The following is a 25,237-nucleotide window of genomic DNA, read 5'->3' on the forward strand; positions in this document are numbered from 1 at the left end:
CAAAGACTGTACATGAATGTTCTATAGCAGTTTTATTTGAAGTCCCCAACTGGAACAGCCCAAATGTCTGTCAACAAGTGACTGGAAACAAACTGTTGTATATCCATATGAAGAAATATTACTCAGTAATAAAAAGAAATGAACTAATGATACAAACTACACTGTGGTTGACTCTCAAGTATTCATGTTGAGTGAAGGGATATAGACAAAAGAGAGAATATACTTTAGAATTCCATTTATGTAGAATTCTAGGAAATTCTAGGAATTTATAATTGACAGCAAATCATTGGTTGTCTGGGAATTGAGAGGAAGAGAAGGAGAGAAGGATTACAAAGGGACATGAGAAAGTTTGGGAGAATGAGAGATATGTTCATTATCTCAATCGTGGAATTAGTGTCTTGACTATATACATATATCAAAACTTACCAAACGATACACTTTACATATATGCCATTAATTATTTGTGAAGTATATCTCAATAAAACTTTTGAAACTTATTTCAAAAGCTCTAAAAATACCTCTAATTGTATGCAGCCTGAAAAATTTGCACTAGCTGAGTCAATCCATATTTACTAAGTTTTACTTTTTCCCAAACCATTTTCATCTCATTCTTAGTTATTGTCACACTTTCTGAATTATATTCAAATGCAAGCTAACATTCGGTTAACTTACTGAGCTTTTATGCTGAAGTGTTTTCACTTGCATTATGTATTTATACATGTCTGAATATGTACATTTTGCTTAGCCTTTACCTTTTTAATGCTCTGCTAACATTGGACTTTAACTGTCCCATACATGCCTTTCATTCCTGTCTCCAGACCTATACTCAGGTTCTCTCTGCATAGAAATTCCACTCCATCTTGATTTCCAGTCCTTCGTAGTAGTAGTAGTAGTAGTAGTAGTAGTAGCATTTTTTTAAAGACCTAGCAGAAGTCCTTACTCCTCTAAGAAGCATAATCATACTACTCTCACAATTAATTCCTTTTTCCCTATTTAACATAGTCAGCCTAGTATTAGTGCCATTGATGTGCATATGTGAAGTTGTCTATCCTATTATGCTATGAATACTGGAGAGAGGGATTGTTTCTCTTTACTCGTCGTATTTCCAATCAGTCCTTGAATATGGAGGACACTAAACACATATTTATGGAATTGAATTTCTACTTCTAATGGACCTCTACTACTATCTGCTATCTATTGCATTCTCTCTGCAAGGATCCTCACCCTTCTAGGACTATGTTTCATGGAATTTAAAATAAAGAGCAACATTTAAAATAATATTTAAAGTTAGTTTATTGATTTCATCTTCTGCTTTCTCCATTTTTTTAAAACCCTAAATATGTGAAGACAATTTTTAATTTCTAAAGAATCCTATGACTTAAAATGCATATATTAAATCTAAAACACTTCAATAATCATCTGTGGGCAACAGAAACTCACATAGCATCAGACAGTGCTTTTGTTTGCTTCCATTAATGTTCTTTGAAATGGGACTTTCACATCAGGTTACCTCAGTGCATTCTTCTCAAAATCAGGGATTTGCCAGGATGTCCCTTTTTTTTTTTTTTTAAGATTTTATTTATTTATTCTTGAGAAAGACATAGGCAGAAGGAGAAGCAGGCCTGATGTGGAACTCCACCCCAGGACCCTGGGATCTGGATCTGAGCCAAACACAGACGCTCAACCACTGAGCCACCCAGGCTTTCCCCAAGCTGTCCTTCTAATTTTTGTTCTACAAGGTATTTATTTTCAAATTCATTTTTCCCCTGACCCTTTGGCTATTTTTCCTGTTCAAATTAGATAAGGGTGAATATAGGAGCCCTACATGTTGTAAGAGTTAAATAAATGTTTATTATGAATGAATGAATGAATGAATGAATGAATGAATGAATGAATAGTGGTTTTTATGCAGAAAGTCATTGCCATCTAGAGAAGTTTCACTGATTCATTGCCTGGAATGTTAAGGTGAGAGAATCAAATAAAAATCAGGTCAATTATGTTTTAGTTAAGATCCAGAACAAGAGAATTTGTTTTCAAAGCTTCCATCAAAATTCACCCTTTAAGGTGTCCACATTGGAAATGTACTAATTTCCTGGATGAATGAATTATTGGTTTTGAGTAGAGCATTAGGTCAGAGATAAAACTCTCCCCAACTCTAGACACATGTATCCAGCTTCTTACTTACATATCCACTTAGATATCTAAAAGACATCTCAAACTTGATGTGTTTAAAACAGACTTCCTAATCATTACTCCTCAAACCTATTCCACTCACGATTTTCCCATCTGAACTGATGACCATTTCTCAGGCGACTAGACTTGGAGTCATCCCTGAGTCCTCTTTTTGGCTTCCTCTCACATGTTCTCACCCCCTTCATGTTACTTACTACCCACATCCAAGCTATCATGATATCTTGCCTGGGTTATGGCTCATGCCTTTTTTTTTTAAAGATTTTATTTATTCATTTGAGAGAGAGGGAGAGAGGGCATGAGAAGGGGGAGGGGTAGAGCTAAAGCAGACTCCCCGCTGAGTAGGGAACTGGACATGGGGCTCGATCCCAGGACCTTGAGATCAGGACCTGAGCCAAAGGCAGTCGCTTCACAGACTGAGCCACCAAGGTGCCCCTGGCACTTGCCTTTTAATGGGTTTCCTGTTTTTCTCTCCTAGCCAGCCCCCAGAGTCTACTCTCTTTACTGCAGGCAGTATGATCTTTATAAAATATGCATGATATCAGGGCACCCTTCTGCTCAAACCCTGCAAATGTTTCCCCATCTCACTAAAGTCAGAGCCAAAGTTCCTCCACAGCCCACAGGCCCTTCAAGGTCTCCCTGTTCCCAGCACTCCTTCTGACTTCCTTTCCTATGATGTACCTCAGTCTGTCCTCCAGACTGGCCTCTGTTTTCCTCCAGCACACCAGGCATGCCCTACCCTAGAGGCTGTGTTACAGTTGTTTCCTGTACCCAGAATCTTTCTTTCTCTATGTCTGCTTGGCTAATTTTCTTACCTGTTTCAAGGGTCACCCCACACTCCCCACCCTACTTGCCCTACTCTACTCTTTTTCCCTTAGCCTTTCCTTCAACTTATTGTTTATTGTCTATCTTTCCCTACTAGAGTATAAGAACCACAGATCAGGGATCTTTGCCTTATTAACAGATATAACCAAAGTTCCTAGAATCATGTGTGACACATAGGGAGTGCACAACAAATTTTTGTTGAAAAAATGAATTGGGTGGATTATCTTAGAAAAAAATACAGAATATAATCTATTAGTGTCTAGAGAATAGCACAAACAAATTGTAGCTAAATTGCATAAAGGAATCAAGTTAGATCTAACCAGTGTTCCAAAGTATAGAATAAAAGTAATAAATATAATGCTAGGATAGTGTAATAGCAGGCAAAAGATAATTAAGCAAAGTTAGAGACTTGTGTTCCACATGGGAAAACTTAAGATTTTGCTAGATATTTCAGGTATTTCAGAGTTTCAGATATGGTGTGCATGTAGGATCTCTTTATCCCAGGTTCTTCTTGATGTGTCATAGACATGGGCCGTTGAGGACAATCACCTTCAAGCAAAGCAGGCAAATATATCTGTTCTACAATTTGCCATTGTTTTTACTCACCGTCACTTTATGGAGTAAATTCCATGTTTTTATTGTGACAGAGAATTGTTTTTATTAATCTTTCCTTAGCTTTGACTCTGTTAATAGGAACATATGGTGGGATACCTTGCATGTATTAGTTGGATCCTTTCCTTTATTGCCATTTATGGAATCTGTACCTTAATTATATTGCAAGGGTTTGGAAAGGCAGGGAAATTTGTCAGTCAAACATGTTGAAGGTCTCATTAGGAAAATCTTAATTTATGGAAGTGGCACTAGATCTAGCATGTCAAAGTAAATTTAATCTCAAAGCAAAGACCACTTTGTCTCCACTCATTTTTATCTTTGCTATCCTGTATGGGCAGCCCTTATACATAGGTGTGCTATCAGGAGAGTCAAAATCCGTAGTGACTTATTCTATTTTTTGGAGATGGGAAAAACCAGACTTTGTGTGTTCCTAAGTCCTCAGGTCATGAAAATCATATCATAGCTATTAAAATGCCAGCTTCATTCCTTCCCTCTCATATAGTAGGTTTAGAATATCTAACAAATAAAAGGCCTCCCTCTTTGTTGGAATTCTCTTATTTAATAATGTTCCAATTGTTGAGGCACTATATAGAATGCTTGATGGCTTATGTGCCAGATTTTAACTGTTAACCCATCTTCTGAGTTCACAAATGACATCAAGGTAGACAGTATTTGTTTTGCATTTCCCAAAGCTTTGTTATTAGGCATACCCCATAGAAAATATTCCATGAAGATACAGATTTAGAAATTATTCAGTTAGATTTAAATCCATTAATTTGTTATAAAATTTCATATGTTCTTCAGGAATCTTCAAAAGATAGAATAGAGATAGCAAAATTCTTAACACTTGTTTGACCAGAGAACTATCCTTTAAAAAATAATTAGTAATGTAATAATAGTTTTAAAAATAGACATTTTGTTTTTACTGTGAATGCTGTCTTCCTCTGAAAAAAAAATGTACTTCAAAGAAAAACTCAAATAATTTATGATTTATGATGTTTTGAATTCATATATTTATTTCATATTACATCTATTTTTAATATTTCATAAAGAATATTTTAACGAATCTCACTACTAATATAGATAATAACTTCTATGCATTTGTAGTTAGTAAGAAGAAATAGTATGCCCAGTATGGATAAGCTATTGGTCAGTACCATATACATATTGAAGGAAAATTTCAAGTGACTAGCATATCTTGTACAGTTTGGGAAACAATTTATTAGATGATTGATCCAAGACACTAATACCTTATATTTTTTTTGTTGAAAGGAAATAAAAACTGTGTTGTGAAAAGCGATGATAGCAAAAACTTTAGTGACCAGTTAAGCAAGGTACTGGACAATCAGGATGGACAGTAGTATTCTAGTGTGCTCCCCTCATATCAACCCTGCTGCCTATGCTAGATGTCTCCAGGAAAAAGAGCCCAGGACTTTCACTTCAAAAGCAAAGAAAAAGGAAAAAAAAAAAAAAACCCAAAGAATTTCCAAACAACAGAAATCAATACTGATTCTGGTCAGCCTTCAAGTCAATGCCCTGACGTGGGAGATTGTAGTGAGAACATATCCTGCAGGAGTACTTAATAGTCAAGGAGAGATAACATATGAATATTTGTTTTTCACATTTATAAGTTAGGGATGGTCATTTGATACACAAAGGAGTCGATTTATCAAATAATCCTGATGGAGTTCTTTTATGCAATAATTGTCCCTAGGTGATTTAACATATATTTTAATTTTAAAAATTGATTTCTACACCACTATTAAGGAGCTAATCATTTCTGTAAGTTAAATGTACCTTTGTCCAAAGACCGAATGGCAAGTAGAGAAAAGAAAGGCATTAGAAAGTGTTCTGAAATTTACCAGGTGAGAGATAACTTTGGGTGAGAGGTTGGTTTGTGGAGATGTTGCAGTGTGGGAACTGTGGAAGATAGGACTACTTTGGTTTAATGAAGCTTCAGAGTTTTAAGAGTCTCTTGCAATGTCTCTGAGACCCCCACTATGAAAATGGCAGGACAATATGGAAACTGGAAAGCCCAAGTAATCATAACTGGAAAGAACAGAACTCAACAGCTGGTAAAGGCTATTAGATATTAGCGCAACACATTCATTTGGCAATGGAAGCAGAATGGGAAACAAAGGAAGTTTTTTATTTGCTGGCAGTCATTATATGCTGCTGCTGAGTAACAGGTTGAACATTTTCAGTCACTCATCAAAAGAAGAGCCTTGCCAACACCATTGGGAGGGCTCACCAGATGCTCAGTAGCCACTAGGGAAAGTGAAACATAACTAAACAACTAACGCCTCATTTGTTTAAAGAAACCTTTTAGACACTCAGTCTCAATTGAGAATGCAAAGAGCAGAGGAATGTCAGAAACCACTACTGATATCAGTCCCTGAAGCACTGATCTTTACTCCTGGCATAATGTAGGAAAAGAAAAATACCCAGAATTTTTTCAAACGTGATTTTCATAAATATGCATTTGTCATTACCTTCTAACAACAACAACAAAAGAATTTTAATTAATTACCTATCCTTTAAATTTGGATTTTTGTGATCAAAAGAGCACCTGTGAAAGTTCATTCAATCACAGGGTTGTTTTTCTTTTGGATGGTGTATGGAGGAGAATCAAGGCTGGGAGATGTTAATTGCAAAAGAGGGGATGAATGCAGGTGAGAAATAAGTTTGATTATATCCACAATTACTATTAAAACCCAAAGCTATTTTCTGACTTATCATGAGATGAACCGTGCAAAGAAGCACACTGCATGTGAATATTTATATGGAATTCTATTCTACATGTAAGTTTTCTTTTTTTATTTTTTGTAAGTTTTATTTACACGGAATTTGATGACATAAGATTTCATTAAGAACAGTGATCAATCATAACATAAATAATAATTGTAGGAAAATAAAGACTAGGCAAATTTCTTAGTTACAAGTAAAGAATGGGGAGCTGAATTTACCTTTCTTCAGTGAGAAAGATCATTATTCCCAATGAAAAGGGTTATTTTTTTCTTTTCAATTATGTAGAACTCAGGAAATATTCCTTGATTCTCTTTCCCAATAAACAAAAGGTTGCATTCCCACTTCTCCCTGAAGTCCTTTTTTCTTTTTGAGCTGACTCCATAGTCTTGCCTCAGCCTCCTATCATATACTATATATCTGTTGCTTGGCTTGATTCAATCTCTCCAGTTTCTGATTATTCTTCTCTCTGGAGAATTTGTTCCAGAACCTGCTGGACTTTCTGACATCTCTCATTTCTTTTAAAGTTGCTTTTTTTCCTCCACTTGAAATGACATATTTCATCTTTCCACTTAGATAGATGTCCAGTTTCAAGGTCACAGTGATCAAGCATCCATATTCTAGTCCTTATAAATTCTCGTAGAATAGAACTGGATAAAAAAAAGTAGAGGTGGGGGGACGAGCTGATACAATTACAAGCCAAGAAACTTTTTAAGGACACTTTCATGACACAGTCTCTGTTCACATAACAAATGAAACTAGTATTTATTTGAAGGTAGTGATGGGTTGATAAATATTTAAAAAGTGGTCCTCCAATGGAGGGGTAAGGGTAGAATGAGAGATCTATAAGCATAAGCATATCAGTGCAGAGACTAGCATGAGACACTTGCATAACCCTGAGAATTAGAGCCTCCTTTAAGTTTTGTGCCTACTCCAGGCCCTGATGTGTATATATACTTATATAAGTTTATCATAGAGTTAACTGATACAAATAATGCACAGCACACAATTTACAAAAAATAACAGACAATATTTTTGTTTTGAATTTCAAATAGTCAGTAAATTCTTACATAATTCTTTCATTGATTTTTATGTAAAGATTTTATTTTGAAATAGATTTAGACTCACAAGAAATTGCAGAACTAGTATAGGGATTTCTTTTAACTTTTATATTTTATTTATTTATTTTTACATTTTTTAAAATTTAAATTCAATTCGCCAGCGTATAGTATAACACCCAGTGCTTATCCCATCAAGTGTTCTCCTCAGTGCCCATCACTCAGTTACCCGATATCCCCATCCACCTCCCCTTTGGCAAACCTTTGTTTGTTTCTCAGAGTTAGGAGTCTTTCATGGTTTGTCTCCCTCTCTAATTTTTCCCACTTAGTTCCCCTCCTTTCTCTTATAATACCTTTCAGTATTTCTTATATTCCACATATGAGTGAAACCATATGATGATTGTCCTTCTCTGCCTGACTTATTTTACTCAGCATAATACCCTCCAGTTCCATCCATGTCAAAGCAAATGGTGAGTATTCATCTCTTCTGATGGCTAATATTCCATTGTATCTATATGCCATCTTCTTTATCCATTCATCTTTCTATGGACACTGAGGCTCTTTCCACAGTTTAGCTATTATGGACATTGCTGCTATAAACACTGGGGTGCAGGTGCCTCAGTCTTTCACTGTATCTGTATCTTTGGGGTAAATCCGCAGCAGTGTAATCACTGGGTCATAGGGCAGGTCTATTTTTAACTCTTTGAGGAACCTCCACACAGTTTTCCAGAGTGGCTGCACCAGTTCACATTCCCACCAACAGTGCAAGAGGGTTCCCCTTTCTCCACATCCTCTCTAACATTTTTCGTTTCCTGTCTTGTTATTTTTTGCCATTCTCACCGGTATGAGGTGGTATCTCATTGTGGTTTTGATTTGTATTACCCTGATGGCAAGTGATGTGAAGCATTTTCTCATGTGCTTGTTGGACATGTGTATGTCTTCTTTGGTGAAATTTCTGTTCATGTCTTCTGCCCATTTCATGATTGGATTGTTTCTTGGGTGTTGAGTTTGATAAGTTCTTTATAGATCTTGGATACTAGCCCTTTATCTGATTCATCATTTGCAAATATCTTCTCCCATTATAACTTTATGATTGAACTTCTGAATTGAATTTCTGCATCATATTTAAATCTAAATTCTGTGACTCTGTGGCAGAGAGTATTGCTTCCGGTTATTTCTTTTGTGGTGAATTCTTCCTTCTTGTCATTTTGTCCAGTGCAAAGTGGTGGTATGGGTGAGCTGAGTCAAAAATACCAACCACGACCTAAGTAAAATACACCCTAGATGATTCCAAAGAGGTCAGAGACCAGAAAATAAAAGAAAAAGAAGAAAAGAACAAAATTCAAAAAAAGGGCCACTAAAGTGAAAAACAAATTTTAAAACAAACTCGTGAAAATAAAAAAAAAAACAAAAACAAAGAAGGGGGAAAAAAGAAAAGGGAAAAAAGGGGGGGATGGTGGTGGTGAGGTGGTAGTAGAGAGAGAATGTAATCTCCCCGAGGGGTCCCAGAGGGTGATCCTTTTAGTTCTGAGTGTATTTTGTTCTGTATGTTAGAAGATGTTCAATCCCAAATTTATATAAATCAACAATACTTCTTATATAAAGACCCACGCTTGACCACAAAAACATAAACAAGATAAAAAAGGGGGTCAGAATGGGAAGGAAGAGAAAATATAATCTCACAGAATGAACCAACATGGTGTTTCACTTGGTTTTGGGTGTATTTTGGTTGTGCGTTAGAAGGTACTAATTTCCACCATTGTAAAACAAAATGAGACAGAAAAAACAAAGAACAAAAAACAAATACCCATATCTCACATACCTACCAAAATTAAATTGAATACATTGAAGGGAATCCCGAAGTGAAAACTATATATAAGACATGTGATTGTAGAAATATGAAAGTCAAAAAGGAAAAAAAACTTAAAAACAAAGATTTGGCAAAATATCGTCGTTAAGGTGTGACAAGAGAAAAAAACATTGGAAATTGTTAGCCAGCTATAAAAATGAGTCGTAATTAAAAAAAAAAAAAAAAAGGATCCTCTAGTTCTATATCCTATTTTCCTTTAGTCCTGGAGCTTTCCAGCTGCTTGTTCAGTTAACTTGCTTTTTCCTTGTTCTTCCAGCAGTTCTTCTGCGGGAGGGTTCCCCACTGATTCTCAGATGTCTATGCCCGGGTGGAGATGTCCCTTGTCCCTTGCCAGGTGCTGGGCTCAGTATGAGCTGTTTATCCTTGAAGTCTTTGTTCCCTAGGGACCCTGCCTCTCCCAGGTGCATGATGAAACACGGAGGGAAAAAAAATGGCAATGGCCAAATTTCCAGCTCTGGCGTCAGCTCCCTGCTAGTAACTAATGCAGTCTCCCAGTCTGCACTGGTCTAGATGCTTCTGGGGGCCTGCTAGGTGCACTGATCTGCACAGCTTGGGTGCGCCCAGTGGCAGGAGAGTTCTTGCTTTCTGTCCCAGGGGGAACGCAGGATCTCTGGCTTTGTCTTCTTTGGTGCCCTTGGATCCAGGGCCCTGTGCCACTGGACCTGCACTCCTGGGGCCCGCCTCTCCGGAAGGGAACAGAGGACAGCCACCTCTGTCTGTTGCCAGGCTCTAGGGTAAAGGCTGCTCTGGAGCCGGCCCTCCTAACTGGGGGGCTTCTCCCCAATTTTTAAAAAAGTCGACAGCTTTTATTATAATTCACGTATTATTTTATAGGGAAAATAACTAGGAATGTAGTAGCAAACGGGTCAGAGTTGGACCCAAAACAAAAAGCACCAAAACAAAACAAAACAAAAACAACAACAACAACAACCTGTAGGTTTGTACACGTCCCTCTATTTTCTTTTAAAATATTTTTTTTCAATTTTTATTTATTTATGATAGTCACAGAGAGAGAGAGAGAGAGAGGCAGAGACACAGGCAGAGGGAGAAGCAGCCTCCATGCACCGGGAGCCCGATGTGGGATTCGATCCTGGGTCTCCAGGATCGCACCCTGGGCCAAAGGCAGGCGCCAAACCGCTGCGCCACCCAGGGATCCCAGTCTCTCTATTTTCATGGGGAACAGGCTTTCCCCTACATCAGGCACAGCAGCTGCACTTGTCCGATGCGCCCTTGCAGATGCAGCCCTGGGCACACTTGGCACAGCCCACGGGGCAGCAGGAGAAGCAGCTTTTCTTGCAGGAGGTGCATCTGCACTCTTTGCATTTGCAGGAGCCCGCGCACGTGCAGGAGCCACTGGCAGCGCAGGAGCAGCTGGGATCCATAGCAAGAAGAGGTGGCTGACGTCTGGGGACAGCGGCAGCGAGAGAAAGCATAGGCTGCGGTGTCCAACCCTTTCCCGAGATCAGACCTCAGTTTGCTGTGAGCTTGCTCCTGGCCCCTCCTCTTACAGTGACTCCAGGAATCTTGGTGCTTCACTGCCCCTCCTGAGATTCGGTCCAATTTCCCTGCTAAGCACTTTTCCATCAGGGAAAACTCACCTGTGGATTTTTACAGTTCCCACTTCTCCAGGCTGGGCCTTCTTGCCCTGGAGGCTCTCACCCTTCTGCTTTAGCTCCTGCTAGTTGTGGTTCCCCTCCTGCACTTTATTTCTTTTTAATTTTTTTCACCTTCCTACCTTGTTAGAAGTGACAACTTTTCTCTCTGTAGCATTCCAGATCTTCTCTCTTTACATCTCAGGTTGACTTCATAGGTGTTCAGGATGTTTTGAAAGTTATCTAGGCAAGTTTGTGGAACCAGATGAGTTGAGGACCCTACTCTTCCACCATCTAGCCCCTGTCCTCCAGCATCAATCAGTAGAGCCAGTTCTTGTGTACCCTTCATTTTATTGTGAAACCCTGATCCATGTCCAACACTGAAGAGAGCCCTTCTAAGAAGACAAGGCCGCTCCTAAGTGACTGACTTGGTAACCGTGGTCCCAGCTACAGACCTGAAAATGGCTACCCTCTATTTGGCCTTGGTTCTGCCACCAACGACCATACAAGGAAAGACGTAGGAGGAGTCATGCCCACATGTGTTAGGTAATAGCCATACAGACCTCAGTCCTGGCTGTGTACTCAGAGGGGGGCCCCTGAACCATTCAGCTAATTTCAGCCCAAACTCTTTCATCTGTAGATTCTGAAAGGGCCCTGTAACTGGGCTCTCGGTTCTCCCAGCCACACTCCACAAGCAGTCCTGCCAGTATAGGACCCAGTGGGGAGACATTTCTGCTCCTCCAGATATCCTGAAACAGTCATATTCTCAGCTCCAGCCTCAATAGTCATGGTCAGAACACAGTCCAGTCTGCCCAGGGAACTGCTCATTCGTGCCTTAGAAGCCAGGCTGCAGACCTCAATTGTGGCTGCAAAGCCTGAAACAGCCTTGGAGCTCAGTCCTCTTTCAGCCATAGTCCAGGGCCAGCTTTGCCAACCCAGGAGCCTATCGTGGCTGAGCAGGATCCCGCCCAGGGGCCAGGCAGGAGCTACACCCATTTTACACTAATGCAAGACACTTTATCTTTTGAAAGTAAATATATATATGCCCTCAACATAGGAGCACCTAAATACTTATGGTAAATATTAATAGAACTGAAGAAATAGACAGCAATATAATAATAATAGGGGGCTTCAATACCCAACTTTCAACACGGAATAGATCATTCAGGGAGAAAATTAAAAAGAAAATGACTTGGGCAGCCCCAGTGCCTCAGCAGTTTAGCACAGCCTTCAGCCCAGGGCCTGATCCTAGAGACCCAGAATCGAGTCCCACATCAGGTCCCTGCATGGAGCCTGCTTCTCCCTCTGCCTCTCTCTCTCTCTCTCTCTCTGTCTCTCATGAATAAATAAATAAAAATCTTAAAAAAAAAAAAAAAAAGAAAATGGCCTGAATAATGCTATAGACCAAATGGACTTAAGAGACATATACAAAATGTTCCATCCAAAAGCATGTGAATGCACATTCTTAAGTGCACACAGAATATTCTCTAGGATAGATTATACGTAGGACCACAAAGCAAGCTTTAACAAATATAAAAAGATTAAAAGTATAAGGGGCATCTGAAAGGCATACCATCACTCTCAACCCTAATAAAGCCAAACCCCAGGTGATGTGCTCACAGCTCCCCTCCACCATAACCTTTCTGTGTGGCCCCAAGTATGCCATATGCCTGCCTTCCAGGACCTGTGAGTAAGAGACTTTTCTTCCCTCAAAGTTTTCTGACGGTTATTGCCAAAGGACATCTTGCAATCATAATAAGCACAAGGGCTGTTCCAGTCAGAATATTGGTTATGGGTGGAGATCAGCATGGAATATATGTAAATGACATATTTTTCAAAATATTCTTTTGAGATATTTGTTCTAAACATATAGGCATATAATTAATTCATATATTCTCCCAAAGCTATTGCTAAATTTCATTTACCTATAGATTCTTCTGAATTTTCAATAAAAGCAATAATGGCATGTGTGAATAATGATATTATTGTTTTTTAATCCTTGTAACTTTATTTCTTTGTCTACTCTTATTGTACTGGCTAGAACTTCCAATACAATACTGGGAAGAAGTAATGATAATAGACATTATCTTATACTCAAACTCAAAATGTTGGGAACTTCCAACTTTTATTGAAGGGGATTTTCTTGGTTTTTTTTTTTTTGTTTGTTTGTTTTTTAGATAGACTTTTATTTGTAATTTTTGAGGCTTTTTTTCTTTAATTATAAGTGAGTTTTGATTTTTTCAAATGATTCTTCTGCATCTAATTTCATGATTATGTTCTTTTCTCATTTATTCTGTTAATTCTAATAATAGTCTGCTTATTTCTTTTTTATTTTGTAATATGAATTACATGAATTTTTACTTTACTTTATTGAGGACCAATTTACATATAAAATGCATTCATTTTAAGTACATTTTGATGAGTTCTGACAAAACTATACCCCCATAACCAACACCATAATCAAGATATAGACTATCTCTTTCCATTTTCCTTTTTCTTGTCATTTTCCTTCAAGCTGAGACCTGAGTGATCACTGATCTGCTTTCTGTCACTATAGAGTAGATTTATCTTTTCTGGAGTCTCATGTGATGGAATGCTATGATATGTACCCTTTTGTGTCTGACATCTTTTGACCAGAATAATGTTTTTGAAATTCATCCTTTTTGTTGCCTATATCGGCAGTTCATTCTCTTTTCATATCTGGATGATAATTCCTTGTATAAATATAGCAGTTTGTTTATTCACTTACCTATTAATGAACATTTGCAGTTTTGAGATATTGTGAACAAGGACTTAGGGAAACTATGGTTTCCAAAGCAACAGCAATTCAGTCTTTCTACGTTTACAGAACTATCAATTCTGTAAAAATGGTTCTTATGTTGTACACTTAAAATTAATATAATGTTGTGTGTTAATTATACTTCAATTTTATATATACATATATAAGTGTTTCTTAATATATTTTTCCTAGAATGGTTACTGTTAGAATTTAAGTATTCCATGAGGGCAGGGATTGAGGGCAGGGATTACAGTCTGTTCTGCTCACTCTGTATTTTAAGTAACATAAGTGCACTTAAATATTGACTGATTAATGAAATTACTTTGAAGAACTTTGATTTTTTTCCTGTCTCAAATTTATATTCTGTCTCAAAGTTAAATTAGTTAACTTTATTTTATAATTTTAAAAGAAAAAATATAAGAGTGTTTAGAATTGAGCATAAAATGAGAATCAGCTATTCAATCTTAAATTTATTTTTTATGGGAGGACCAAAGATGAAAGTCTTTAGTTTCAATATTCCTAGGTTACAACTTTTCATGATTGACTAACTTTCTAAATGTCATCGATTTCTTAAAATAAGTTTTATTCATTTATTATTGTCAATGTAATAATCTCTTTAGGCCAGAGTTCTCTTAAGTCCACATGTATTTATCTTCTTGGACATTTTATATTTTCCTACTATTGTTTGTATTATCAGGGAAATATCACAAGTCCCAGCTTATAGCAAAACATACTTACAGTTTACAAAAGTATGAAGATAAAAGTCACAGGAATAAAAGGAAGAGACAAGGTCTATTCCATTTATCTTTAAGCCATTGGCTGATTTCTTCATACTTCCTAGGTTCTGGGTATACAAAGTTAGAGTTTTAAACAGATATTTTTCATATGACATATCATGATTTTCCTCAGGTGATACAAATTGGTTGGAAATGCATTGTAACATATTTTCATTTTACTATGTATGCATGAATGTGTGGGTGTGTTGTGGCCTTTGGAAAGTAGTTAAAGGGAAGTTCTTTCTTTAGAGTTGATTTGATTGAGTGAATAAGCATTCATTGAATTCACAATTAAACTTTTAATTTTGAGATAATTGTAAATTTGTATATGGTTATAAAAATAATAGAGATCCATCTACCCTTACCAAGATTCCACCAGTAGTAACATCTTGAAAAACCAGAGGACAATATAACAATCAGGATATTGACATTGATACAGTCAAGATAGAAACATTTACATCACCACCAAGATCCCTCATGTTTAGCTTTTATAAACACAACCACTTCCCTTCTATTCTCACTACTCCTAACTACTAATCTGTTAATTTCTATAGTCTTGTCAATTCATGAATGTTACGTGAATGGAACGACACAGTATGTAATCTTTGTCTTTTTCCAGTCAGCATAATTTTCTAGAGATTCAGTTGAGTTGTTGCAGGTATCAGTAGTTGTTTTTTTTTTTTTTTTTTTTGATTGTCAGCTAGAATTCTGTGGTATTATTGTAAATAGTTTAACCATTCACCCCTGAAGAATATCTAAATTATTTCAATTTTGGCTGTTATAAACAAACCTGCTATAAACATTGGTGTACAGATTTTTGTATGAATATAGTCTTCATTTCTCTGGGATAAATTTAGTTAGTTTTTTTTTTTTACACTTTTTCATGACTCTTTTATTTTTTTCTGTTTTTTTTTAATTTATTTTTTATTGGTGTTCAATTTACTAACATACAGAATAACCCCCAGTGCCCGTCACCCATTCACTCCCACCCCCCGCTCTCCTCCCCTTCTACCACCCCTAGTTCGTTTCCCAGAGTTAGCAGTCTTTACGTTCTGTCTCCCTTTTTGATATTTCCCACACAATAAATTTAGTTTTTAAAGAGATTGCCAAACCATTTCCCAGAGTAGCTGTTACCATTTTATTTTTTCACCAGAAATTTATGAATGATAAAATTTCTCTACATCCTCACTAGCATTGAAGTCACTATTTTGTATTTTAACCATTCTAATAGATATATGTAGTAATAGCTTATTGTAGTTTTAATTTATAATTCCCTAATTGTTAATTATATTGAACATCTTTTCACATGCTTTTTTGTTATCTTTGTAGCTTCTTTGATGAAATGACTTTTCATGTCTTTTGCCCATATCTAACTGGATTGTTGCCTTTTCCCCACTTTTTTGAGTTTTGTGAGCTTGTTAATTTCAAATTTCAATTTTTGATATATATAAGAAATTAATTGACTTTTGTATATTATCCTTGTATCTTGTGACCTTGAAATAATTACTTATTAGGTCCTGGAGTTTTGTTTTGTTTTCTTAGGGAGGAGGGTCCATGTGGTTTTCTATATAGACAAACATGTCATCTGCAAATAAGGAACTACAAATGGTTTTGACAGTGTATACTATATCAGATAGTATTATATTTTGCTAAAACCGTCAACAAAACTACAAAAAGTGTCATTTATTTTTTATTAATATATATATTCTTTGTTTCATTATTCTTGTCTTATTTTGCTGAGGAAGACTTTCAGTATGACATAGAGTAAGTGTGGTGAAAAGGGCTATCCTTGCCCTGTTAATGATCTCCTGAAGAAAGAGTCCAGTTTCCCATGATTAAGTAGGATAGCTATAGGGTTTTGTGATGTTCTTCATGGAGCTGAGGGATTCAATTCTACTCCCATTCTAAAAGTTTTTTTTTTTTTTTTAATCATGAATGGGTATTGTATTTTATCACATACTTTTTTCTTGCATCAATTGATTTAATCACATGATTTTTGCTTTCTTAGCCTGTTGATGAAGTGGAATAAATGAATTGATTTTTAAATATTGAACTTAGCTCACATATTTGAAATAAATATCACTTCACTGTCCCGTATAACTTTTCTTATGTATTTTAGATTACATTAGCTATAATTTTGAAGAAGAGTTTGCTGCCTTGTTCATGAGAGACATTGGTCTTTAGTTTTCCTTTTTTGTAACACTTTAGCCAATTTGGTGTTAGGATAATAATGGCTCCATGGAATGAGTTCAGAAGTGTTACCTTTTCCTCTATCATCTGTAAGAGATTATAGAGAATTTATGTCATTTATTCTTTAAATGTTTTGTAGAATTTGCCAGTGAAATAAAGGAATCTAGTACTTCATTTTGGGGAAACTGATTATTGATTCAATTTCTTTATTAGTTATAGACAGATTGTCCATTTTTCCTTGCATTAATTTTGGTATTTTATGTTTTTTAAAGAATTAGTCCAATTTGTCTGAATTATCAAGTTTGTGGGCATAGAGTTGTTTGCAGTATTCCTTTATTACCCTCTTAATATGTTTCTCCTCTTAATGCTTTTTTTTTTTTAGAAGAGAGAGAAGCAGATATATTCCCCCTTTTTCTCTTCCTCTCTCTCTCTTTTTTATAGATTTATTTATTCATTCATGACACACACACACACACACACACACACACACACACACACAGAGCAGAGACACAGGCAGAGGGAGAAGCAGGCTCCATGCAGGCAGCCCGACATGGGATTCTATCCCAGGTCTCCAGGATCAGGCCCTGGGCTGAAGGTGGCGCTAAACCGCAGAGCCACGCAGGCTGTCCACCTCTTAATGTTTTTTAATGAAATCAGTAGTGATGATCTCTGATTCATTTCTGATATTGGTAATTTGTGTCTTCTATCAACCCAAGACATTGCAGTAAGACAAGAAAAGGAAATAAAAGACATACAAATTAGGAAGGAGGAAATAAAGTTGTTCTTAATTACAGATTACATGATTGTCTATATAGAAAATCTCAAGGAATCTACAAAAATCTCCTAGAACTAATAAATGAGTTCAGCAAGATCATAGGATATAGATAAATATGCAAAAACCAATAGAATTTCTATGTACTAGTAATGAAAACATAGTCACTGAAATTGAAAATACAATACCACTTATATTTTCTCAGGAGAAAAGAAAAGAAATATTTAGGTAAATCTAAGAAAAGCTGTACAGAACTTGCCTGCTGAAAACTACATCAGACAGTGTTATATTTTATTTCAATTGTGAAGCATATTTTTAAAAACTCAGGGAAAGAAAAAAATCCTATTGTATTTACCTGTATTACCTCTTCTTTCTTCCTTCCTAATGTTCCAAGTTTCCTTATTTTATTTTTTTCTTTCTGTATATAAAACTCTCTTTATCATTCTTTTGTGTTGATTCTTAAGACAAATTATTTTCCCCAATTGGAGAATATTTAGATTTTTCCTTCATTTCCATAGAATATTTTGCTCATTATAGGATTCTGAGTTGACTTCTTTTCTTTCAGCACTTGAATAATATTGTACCACTTCCTTTTGGTCTTCATGGTCTCTCATAAGAAATCTGCTGATATTTAAATAGTTTTTCCCTTGTAGGTAAGGTATTTTACTCTGGCTGTCAAGAATTTTTCTTTGTCTTTAGTTTTCAGAAGCCAAATTATGATATATTGTGGGAATTGATTCTTTGAATTTATCCTGTTCAGGATTTTCTCAGCTTCTTAAATCTGTACATTGGTATTTATTGCTAGATTTTCAGGAGTTTTCAGAAATTATTTCTTTGAGTATTTTTTCATTCCACTCTCTTTCCCCTCCCTTTCTGGATCTCCAGTGACACAAATCTTAATTAATATGTATATTATAATATATATATTATAGTCCCACAGATGTCTGAAGCTCTATTCATTTGTTTTTCAGTCTATTTGTTCTCTGTTGCTGTGATCGAGTAATTTTTATTATTCTAACTTCTAGTTCACTGATTGTTTCCTCTAATTCTCCAGAATACATTTGCTATTGAGCTCTTCTACTATTCTTTTAATTTCAGGTATTTTATTTTTGAGTTCTAAAATTTCCATTTAATTCTTCTTTATATCTCCTTTCTTTTTTTCTCTTAGCTTTACTGGAGTATAATTGATTTTTAAATATCTTATCTTTTTTATTGAGATTTTTTATATCCTCATTGAAGCTTTCTGTTGTTTTCATTTGTCTCAGGTGTGTTTGTAATTGCTCACAGAAGCATTTTATCATGGCTACGACTTTAAAAATCTCTGTCAGATAATTCTAATACCTGTGTCCTTTGGTGTTGACATCTATTAATTGCCTTTGTATTTTTGTTATTTATATATTTTTTAATTAATTGCCTTTTAAATTCAGTTTGAGATCTTCTTGGCTCTTGGTGTCATGATTGATTCTTTACTGAAATCTGGACTATTAGGGTATAATGTTGTGAGAGTCTGGATCTTAAATAAGTCTCCTGTTTTAGCTGGGAATTTCTGATACTACTCTGGCAAGGGAGCTTGGGGTGCTACTTTATTACTGCCAAAAGGAAGTAGAAGTATATCCTTATTGCTGAGTAGGATTAGGAGTTCCAGATTCCTATGTGATCTTCACTAGCAGTACAGTAGGGGTAGTTTTATTACTTGTATGTCAAGATGAAAGCCCTGATTCTCAACTTGCCCTCCTCTGACACAAGAGCAGCAGAAATGAGGGTGTCTTGTTACTGCTGAGAGGAGGGCTGTGGACATTTCTGAATCCCTTTTGGACTTCTCTGATATCACACTGGCAGGAATGTTGGGAAGCCTTGTTATGGCCTTGCTGAAGTGGAAGTCTAGGCTCCCCATTTGATTTTTATTGGTGTGGATGGGGATGGAGCCACAGTTTATTCTGTGGTGTTTAGCTAAAGTGGGAAGTTATTGTCTAAAAGATTTCTCTGGAGCTAGGTTGCCCTTTCCCTGGTCCTTGGAGGTAAAGCTAAATTACAACCTTTTATTTGGGCTTTTTGGTCTGCATTTCTAGGTTACTAGCTTTGGTAGCTTCATGTCTGAGATAATATGAAGCAAAAAGAAAACTCCAGGGAACTTACCACCATGTGATTCCTAAGATCCTGAGGTCCCTAGCCAGTCTGTCTTTTTCTCTCCACCTTTCACAGTGTTCTTATGTTTGTTTTGTATGTATATCTAGGGTTTCTATTTGTACGCACTGAGAATAATAGGTAAAAGATGTCTACTACATCTTCCTAGGAGCAGAAGTCTCCATTCAATTTTCACTCTGTGAAAAGCCCTGGTGCTTAGGGATTATAGAAATAAAATAAATTATGGCTTATGTGCTCAAAAGCTTTGCTGCCTTGTTGGGATGCTACCTTATAAACACCCAAGTGACTATATCCATGGAAGGTTACAGTCAATGATATAACTGAAGTTTGGAAGATGTAAGATCAAAGGTAATATTTCATAAAATTGAAAGCCTTAGCTAAGATAGGAAAAGCTCAAGCAGGGATATCCCTAAATTTTGTGAAGTCCTAGAGAAATACTTTTTGTGGGGCCTTGTCTTTACAAGCCATTTGATATAAATTGTATTATAAAATTAATTAGTACATGTAAAATATAGTGGCTTATCAATAAAGATTTAGAAAAATAAATATGTAAGAGATACTTAGATATTTATTTCTTGTCCAATCAGTGCATATAAATATACTTTATAGTATCTAAGTCCCTTGATTTTCTGCTCAGATCCAGGAAGCACTTCTTTATTACCAAAACCTCCATTCCTTACTCTTTTCATATCTTCCTACTTCAAGAAAAAGTGAACAATAATTTGTTTCTGTTCATGGTAAATTTTTCCATTTGGAGTTTTGTTGTGAAAATACAGAACACAACTTCCATTTCTGTATTTTATTGAAATATTTAGGCTATAATAACTAAATGTCTAGTCTGTGGTTTACTTCAGTATTGATCATAATACTACCTCCCATGTACTACCAATGAGTCAGATAGGTAAGGATCTTGTCGTAGGGTGAGAAGAGCAATATCATATGCAATGCCATCACCATATTGATTGGTGGCTGAAAAGAACATTAGTTGGAAAGGTCTAGTCTTTGCAGAGCAATGGTTTTGAAAGCCCTCAAAGGATACAGGAGTAATTATCCCAAGGACTGGGACTGAAGTGGCTTAGAGCTTCTACAGGGGATGAGGTGACTGTCTTTGGTGCCAGTGGCAGGAGATGCATGGTTTAAAGAATGCCTGCTGCTATCCTTACCACCCTTTGGTACTATAGACAGGAGGTAGTACTGTGGTTGGAACATGAACAAGTGATAGTCAAAACAGGAATCCACACACATGGCTCAATCCAAAGTGTCAGCTGTAGATTATTTATAGGCCAGAACTCTGAATTCATCCTGTGTCTACTATGAGTGAGAGTTACCCAAATTATCATGCCAGGACCCTTTTGATGCCTATTCTTGCATGACCCTGCAAAATAAGAACCATGCTGGATAATAAAAGCAATTTGCTTATCAGACTTCTACCTGGAATTGGGGTCCAGCCATGTGAGCCTGGGACACCACTGCATGCTATGTGTTAGGGCTTCTCAGGACATCTGTTTGACCCTCTGTGTGGGGTAGAAAGATAGACAGAGGCTTGTAGACAAAACAGAGTAATGAGACTCATATGGTTCCCAATTGAGGACCAGGACACCCTTGTCAAGCAACATTGTTGGTCAGCCCCAGCCACTAGAGGGGATTCTGAAGACAGGGGATCCTCTGAGATGCTTACCTGTGTCTAAGAGCAGAACTCTGGTGAAATTTCAGTCCTCCTTCACTCCTGACTAGCTGTGTGTCTTTGGACAAATTACTGAAAATTATTAGATTTCGTTCTCATCATCTGTAAAGTGAAGTAATTGACTCAATGAGCAGTCATATAGTCCAAAGTCTCTATATTCCTATAGATTTATGGCAAAATAGATGTAATAAAGTATAGGTAAAAATAATATAGGCATGAAGACATTTTCAGAAAGAAAAATAGTAAATTAATTTTAAAACTCTCAACCTTCTTGGTACTTGGAAATCAAATTGAGTCTGACTTCCAACTAGTCAGCTCTGGTTTTCTGTCCCTTGCTCCTGGGCCGAGTAAAGGTGAAGACAAAGTTGTGGAATAAACACTCTAGAAGCTGAGTTTGAGGGATTCCTTCCCTCTACAGATGAAGTTGTACAGAGAGAGAATTTGCTATTGCCAGATTATACATCTACCTTTGTGCTGGATCTAAGCACATGGTGAAAGAGAAGGACTCCAATTTACTTGGAATTTGCCTAAAGTAAGATATAAAGCCCTAAAACTTAAATTACAAAGCCCTTAGAGAGAGAATAAAATTTAGGCATTCTGTTTTTCATCAACACTATAATCCTTACTGTGAGATAGGTAATTTGGACCACTTAGCCTGCTACCTTGACTTCATCTAATTGCCCTTATTTGAACTCAAGTTCTACAAACAACTTTTTAAAAAAATATTTTATTTTTGTTTTGTACATGAGAGATAGAGAGGCAGAGGGAGAAGCAGACTCCCCTTGGATCAGGGAGACTGATGCGGGACTTGATCTCAGTGCCCTGGGATCATGACCTGAGCTGAAGGTAGATGTTTAACCAAATGAAGCCACTCAGGTACCCCATAAACAACTTTCTGTTGAGGATTTGACTTCCTTGTAGATTTGCCTCCAAGGCAGATCATGTGGCAGTATATTTCTCATTGCAATTTAACAAACTGGCTTTTGGTTCTATGCTCCAGTTTTGGAAAGGTTGATTAATGTGTGGCAGCCCCTGAGAGACAATATTACACTAGAAATGTTGACAGATTCAGCTTTCAAGTCTGCAAGCTTGAATCTCCATGTCTGAGTCATAGTAAATTCATCAAGGTTATGAATACCAATGGTGCAGCCTCTCAGAACTAGATTTGCCTAGCAAGTAGACACCCTTTTTCCATTGCCAGAGGGTCTGGCCATTTAATTCTGGTGCTAATTTCTACACTGGCAAAATAGGTTTTGATGCTACTAACTTTAGCCCCTAAATATTTAATTCTTTAGTGGGACATTCCAAAAAGTATGTAAAAGAGTAGATATATACTTCAAATATTTTTAACCCTTACAACTTTGCAGTCCTAAACATATAAGCACTAACATTAGAGAAGAGGCATCATAAGACAGGATCAGAGAATATGATCTTCCTTTTCCTGAGGAGAAAGCATGGCTTATGAACTCTGGTCTGTGAAGAGTTCACATGCTTTGCCACTAACTACTGGTATCATCTTGGAAAAATTACCCTATAGGTCTCATTTTCCTCACTGATAAAAATAAAAAGGTGGGAGTAGATGGTCTTAAAAGGTTTTTATGCCTGTTAGTTTCTATTAATCCCTATTAAACCTATAAACAGGAAAAAAAGGAAATATACTAGTTTATGTTTCTAGGGGATATTACTGGTGTTCACACAGTTTTGGGTACGAAGGAGCAGTTGTAGCATATCTTTAAAATTTGCCTTTCTGTACTCCTCTACTGTATGGAAACTTATGCTCAGTTATTATATGATGAGTTTCAGACAATCTCTGGGTCTTTTGATTTTGGATTCAAAGTTTTGAGTGTTTGTACATGATTTTTCTTGGAAAGGGCCAATAGTTTTTATCAGGCTTCAAAAGGTTTAAAATCTCTCTACACATAATGTCTATTAAAAGTATGATAGGAACTAGTTTCCTGAATTGAATCCCATCAACTTGGCATTCCCATTAATTTCTAAATCTTTAGGCATAAGTGGTTCCAATTAGGAGGGAACAATTATATGCTTAAGTGCATCATCTTCTCATGTAGGCACGGAAGAAAACAATTGTCAAGATAATTCTGTTATAATTATATTATCATTAATAACTATTAGCGATTATCAAGCTAATTTTTCGTTTCATAAAAAGTCTATATAGAGGGAGCAGTCAAGTAGAAATAGTTATTTCATGTAAGTTCATATTTGTTTTTGAATGATGAAAAGGAAAAGAACAAATGAAAGACTTGTCTTTCGAAAAATATTACATTTCACAAAATGATTTCTAAGCATATGAATCCAAATCAGCTGAGATTTAAAGAACAAAGAAATATCTAAGGAAAGGAAATGATTACAAAATAATTAACAAAATATGTTTCCTGTAAAATATTATGCTTCATATGATGAAAATCTTTACTGTTTGAATTAAACTTTAGCCTAACAGAGGACATATTTTAAAGCATCAAAATTTATTTCAAGAAATACAATGAACTATATCTACAGTTAAGAAATGAAAATTGATTATAAGCATAATTCTGTCAATATAATATCAAAATTTGTCAAATCTGTGACTTTCAGTAAAACACAATTCTTTAAAAGAAAATTAATGGAGCAGAAAGAGAAATTACCTTCTTTCTAGCCCAGTATCATTTTGGGGTGGGTCCAGTACCATTTCTAAGAGTTTACATTATTGAACTTGCTATTTATATCATGTTAATATGAAGGCAGAGAGTTCCTCTACAGTAATTTTATCCAAACCAATGTATCCCTACTATCTGTTAAATTACTATCAGTAATTTAACCAATAAAAAACTATTTCTAATATCTATGATACTAATTGCTGAAACCTATATTGATGATTGGAGGTTTAAAAAATAAGATATTTGCAGCAGCTACTTCTGATATGTGGCCATTTTATTTTCATAGCTGACCATCTCTGGAAAGCATGTTCCTAGTTAATTGGGCAACCGAAAATCACTATAGTGTGAATCAAATATAAACTGATAGATACATACAAATCACACTTGACGAGCTGAAAGGTTTTTCTTAAGGCAAATAGCTTCTATCTCTTAATATTTCTGGTGTGCTCCTCTAAAAAATAAGATTGTCATCTTACATAGCCAAAATAATACCATTACATTTAGGAAAATTAAATTCTTAATAATATCTGATGATACTCATTTCATATGAGTATCATCTTGCTCAACCAAATTTTCCAAATTGTCTTTCCCCAAATTTCCTTGAATCTGATTTGTGAAAATCAGATTCAATCTAAGGTCACATTTTACACCTTCTTTATGCGTCTTAAGTCTTAATATTTAATGCTGTTTATTGTGGGGCCACTCTGTTGAATGTTCATGACATTTATCTTGTAGAATATCTTGATTTTTGGTTTTGTATGGTTGCTTTATTTGTGGTGTCATTTAGCTCATTTCTATTTGCACTGTTGGAAGTCAAATCTAAAGACCTGTCTAATTAAACATTTTGAAAAATACATTTGAAGTAATTTGTACTTTTTTTCAATGTTGAATACCATATGGATTTGTGAATTTTAAAATAGATTAATTGCATATTGCTCTCCTCAATATGATGTCCAAATTGTTTTGAGAATATTGTAGATTCACATGCAGTTGTAGGAAATAATATAGAAAAATCCTATGCAAATAATGGAGATCCCTCTGTAACTTTTAATTACTTTCCTCCAATGGTAACATTTTATAAAACTATAGTGCAAATCACAATCAGGTTATTAATATTGAAACAATTGAGATACAGAACATCTCTACCAATACAAGGATACTGTAGTCTGCTATTTTATAGTTAACACCCACTTCCTTCATATTCTACCACCTTCTTAACCCATGGCAACTACTTATCTGTTCTTCATGCCTACGATTGTGTCATTCATGAATGTTATACAAGTGGAATCACAGTATTTAGCCTTTTGGAACTGGCTTTTTTACTCAGTATACTTCTCTGGAGATT

At 35.9% G+C, this 25,237-nt stretch overlaps 1 long non-coding RNA gene and 1 pseudogene across 1 annotated transcript in view; one reads left to right on the forward strand and one right to left on the reverse strand.

The window, feature by feature from the left end:
- The window catches only part of LOC144317166 (uncharacterized), a 67,476-nt gene that overhangs the window by 13,930 nt on the left and 28,309 nt on the right, over window positions 1–25,237 (forward strand). The gene's annotated exons all lie outside the window — the stretch shown is intronic.
- Window positions 10,465–10,703, reverse strand: LOC144316797 (metallothionein-2 pseudogene; annotated as a pseudogene).

This window comes from Canis aureus, chromosome 7 (assembly GCF_053574225.1).
Source record: "Canis aureus isolate CA01 chromosome 7, VMU_Caureus_v.1.0, whole genome shotgun sequence".
Classification (NCBI taxonomy): Eukaryota; Metazoa; Chordata; class Mammalia; order Carnivora; family Canidae; genus Canis; species Canis aureus.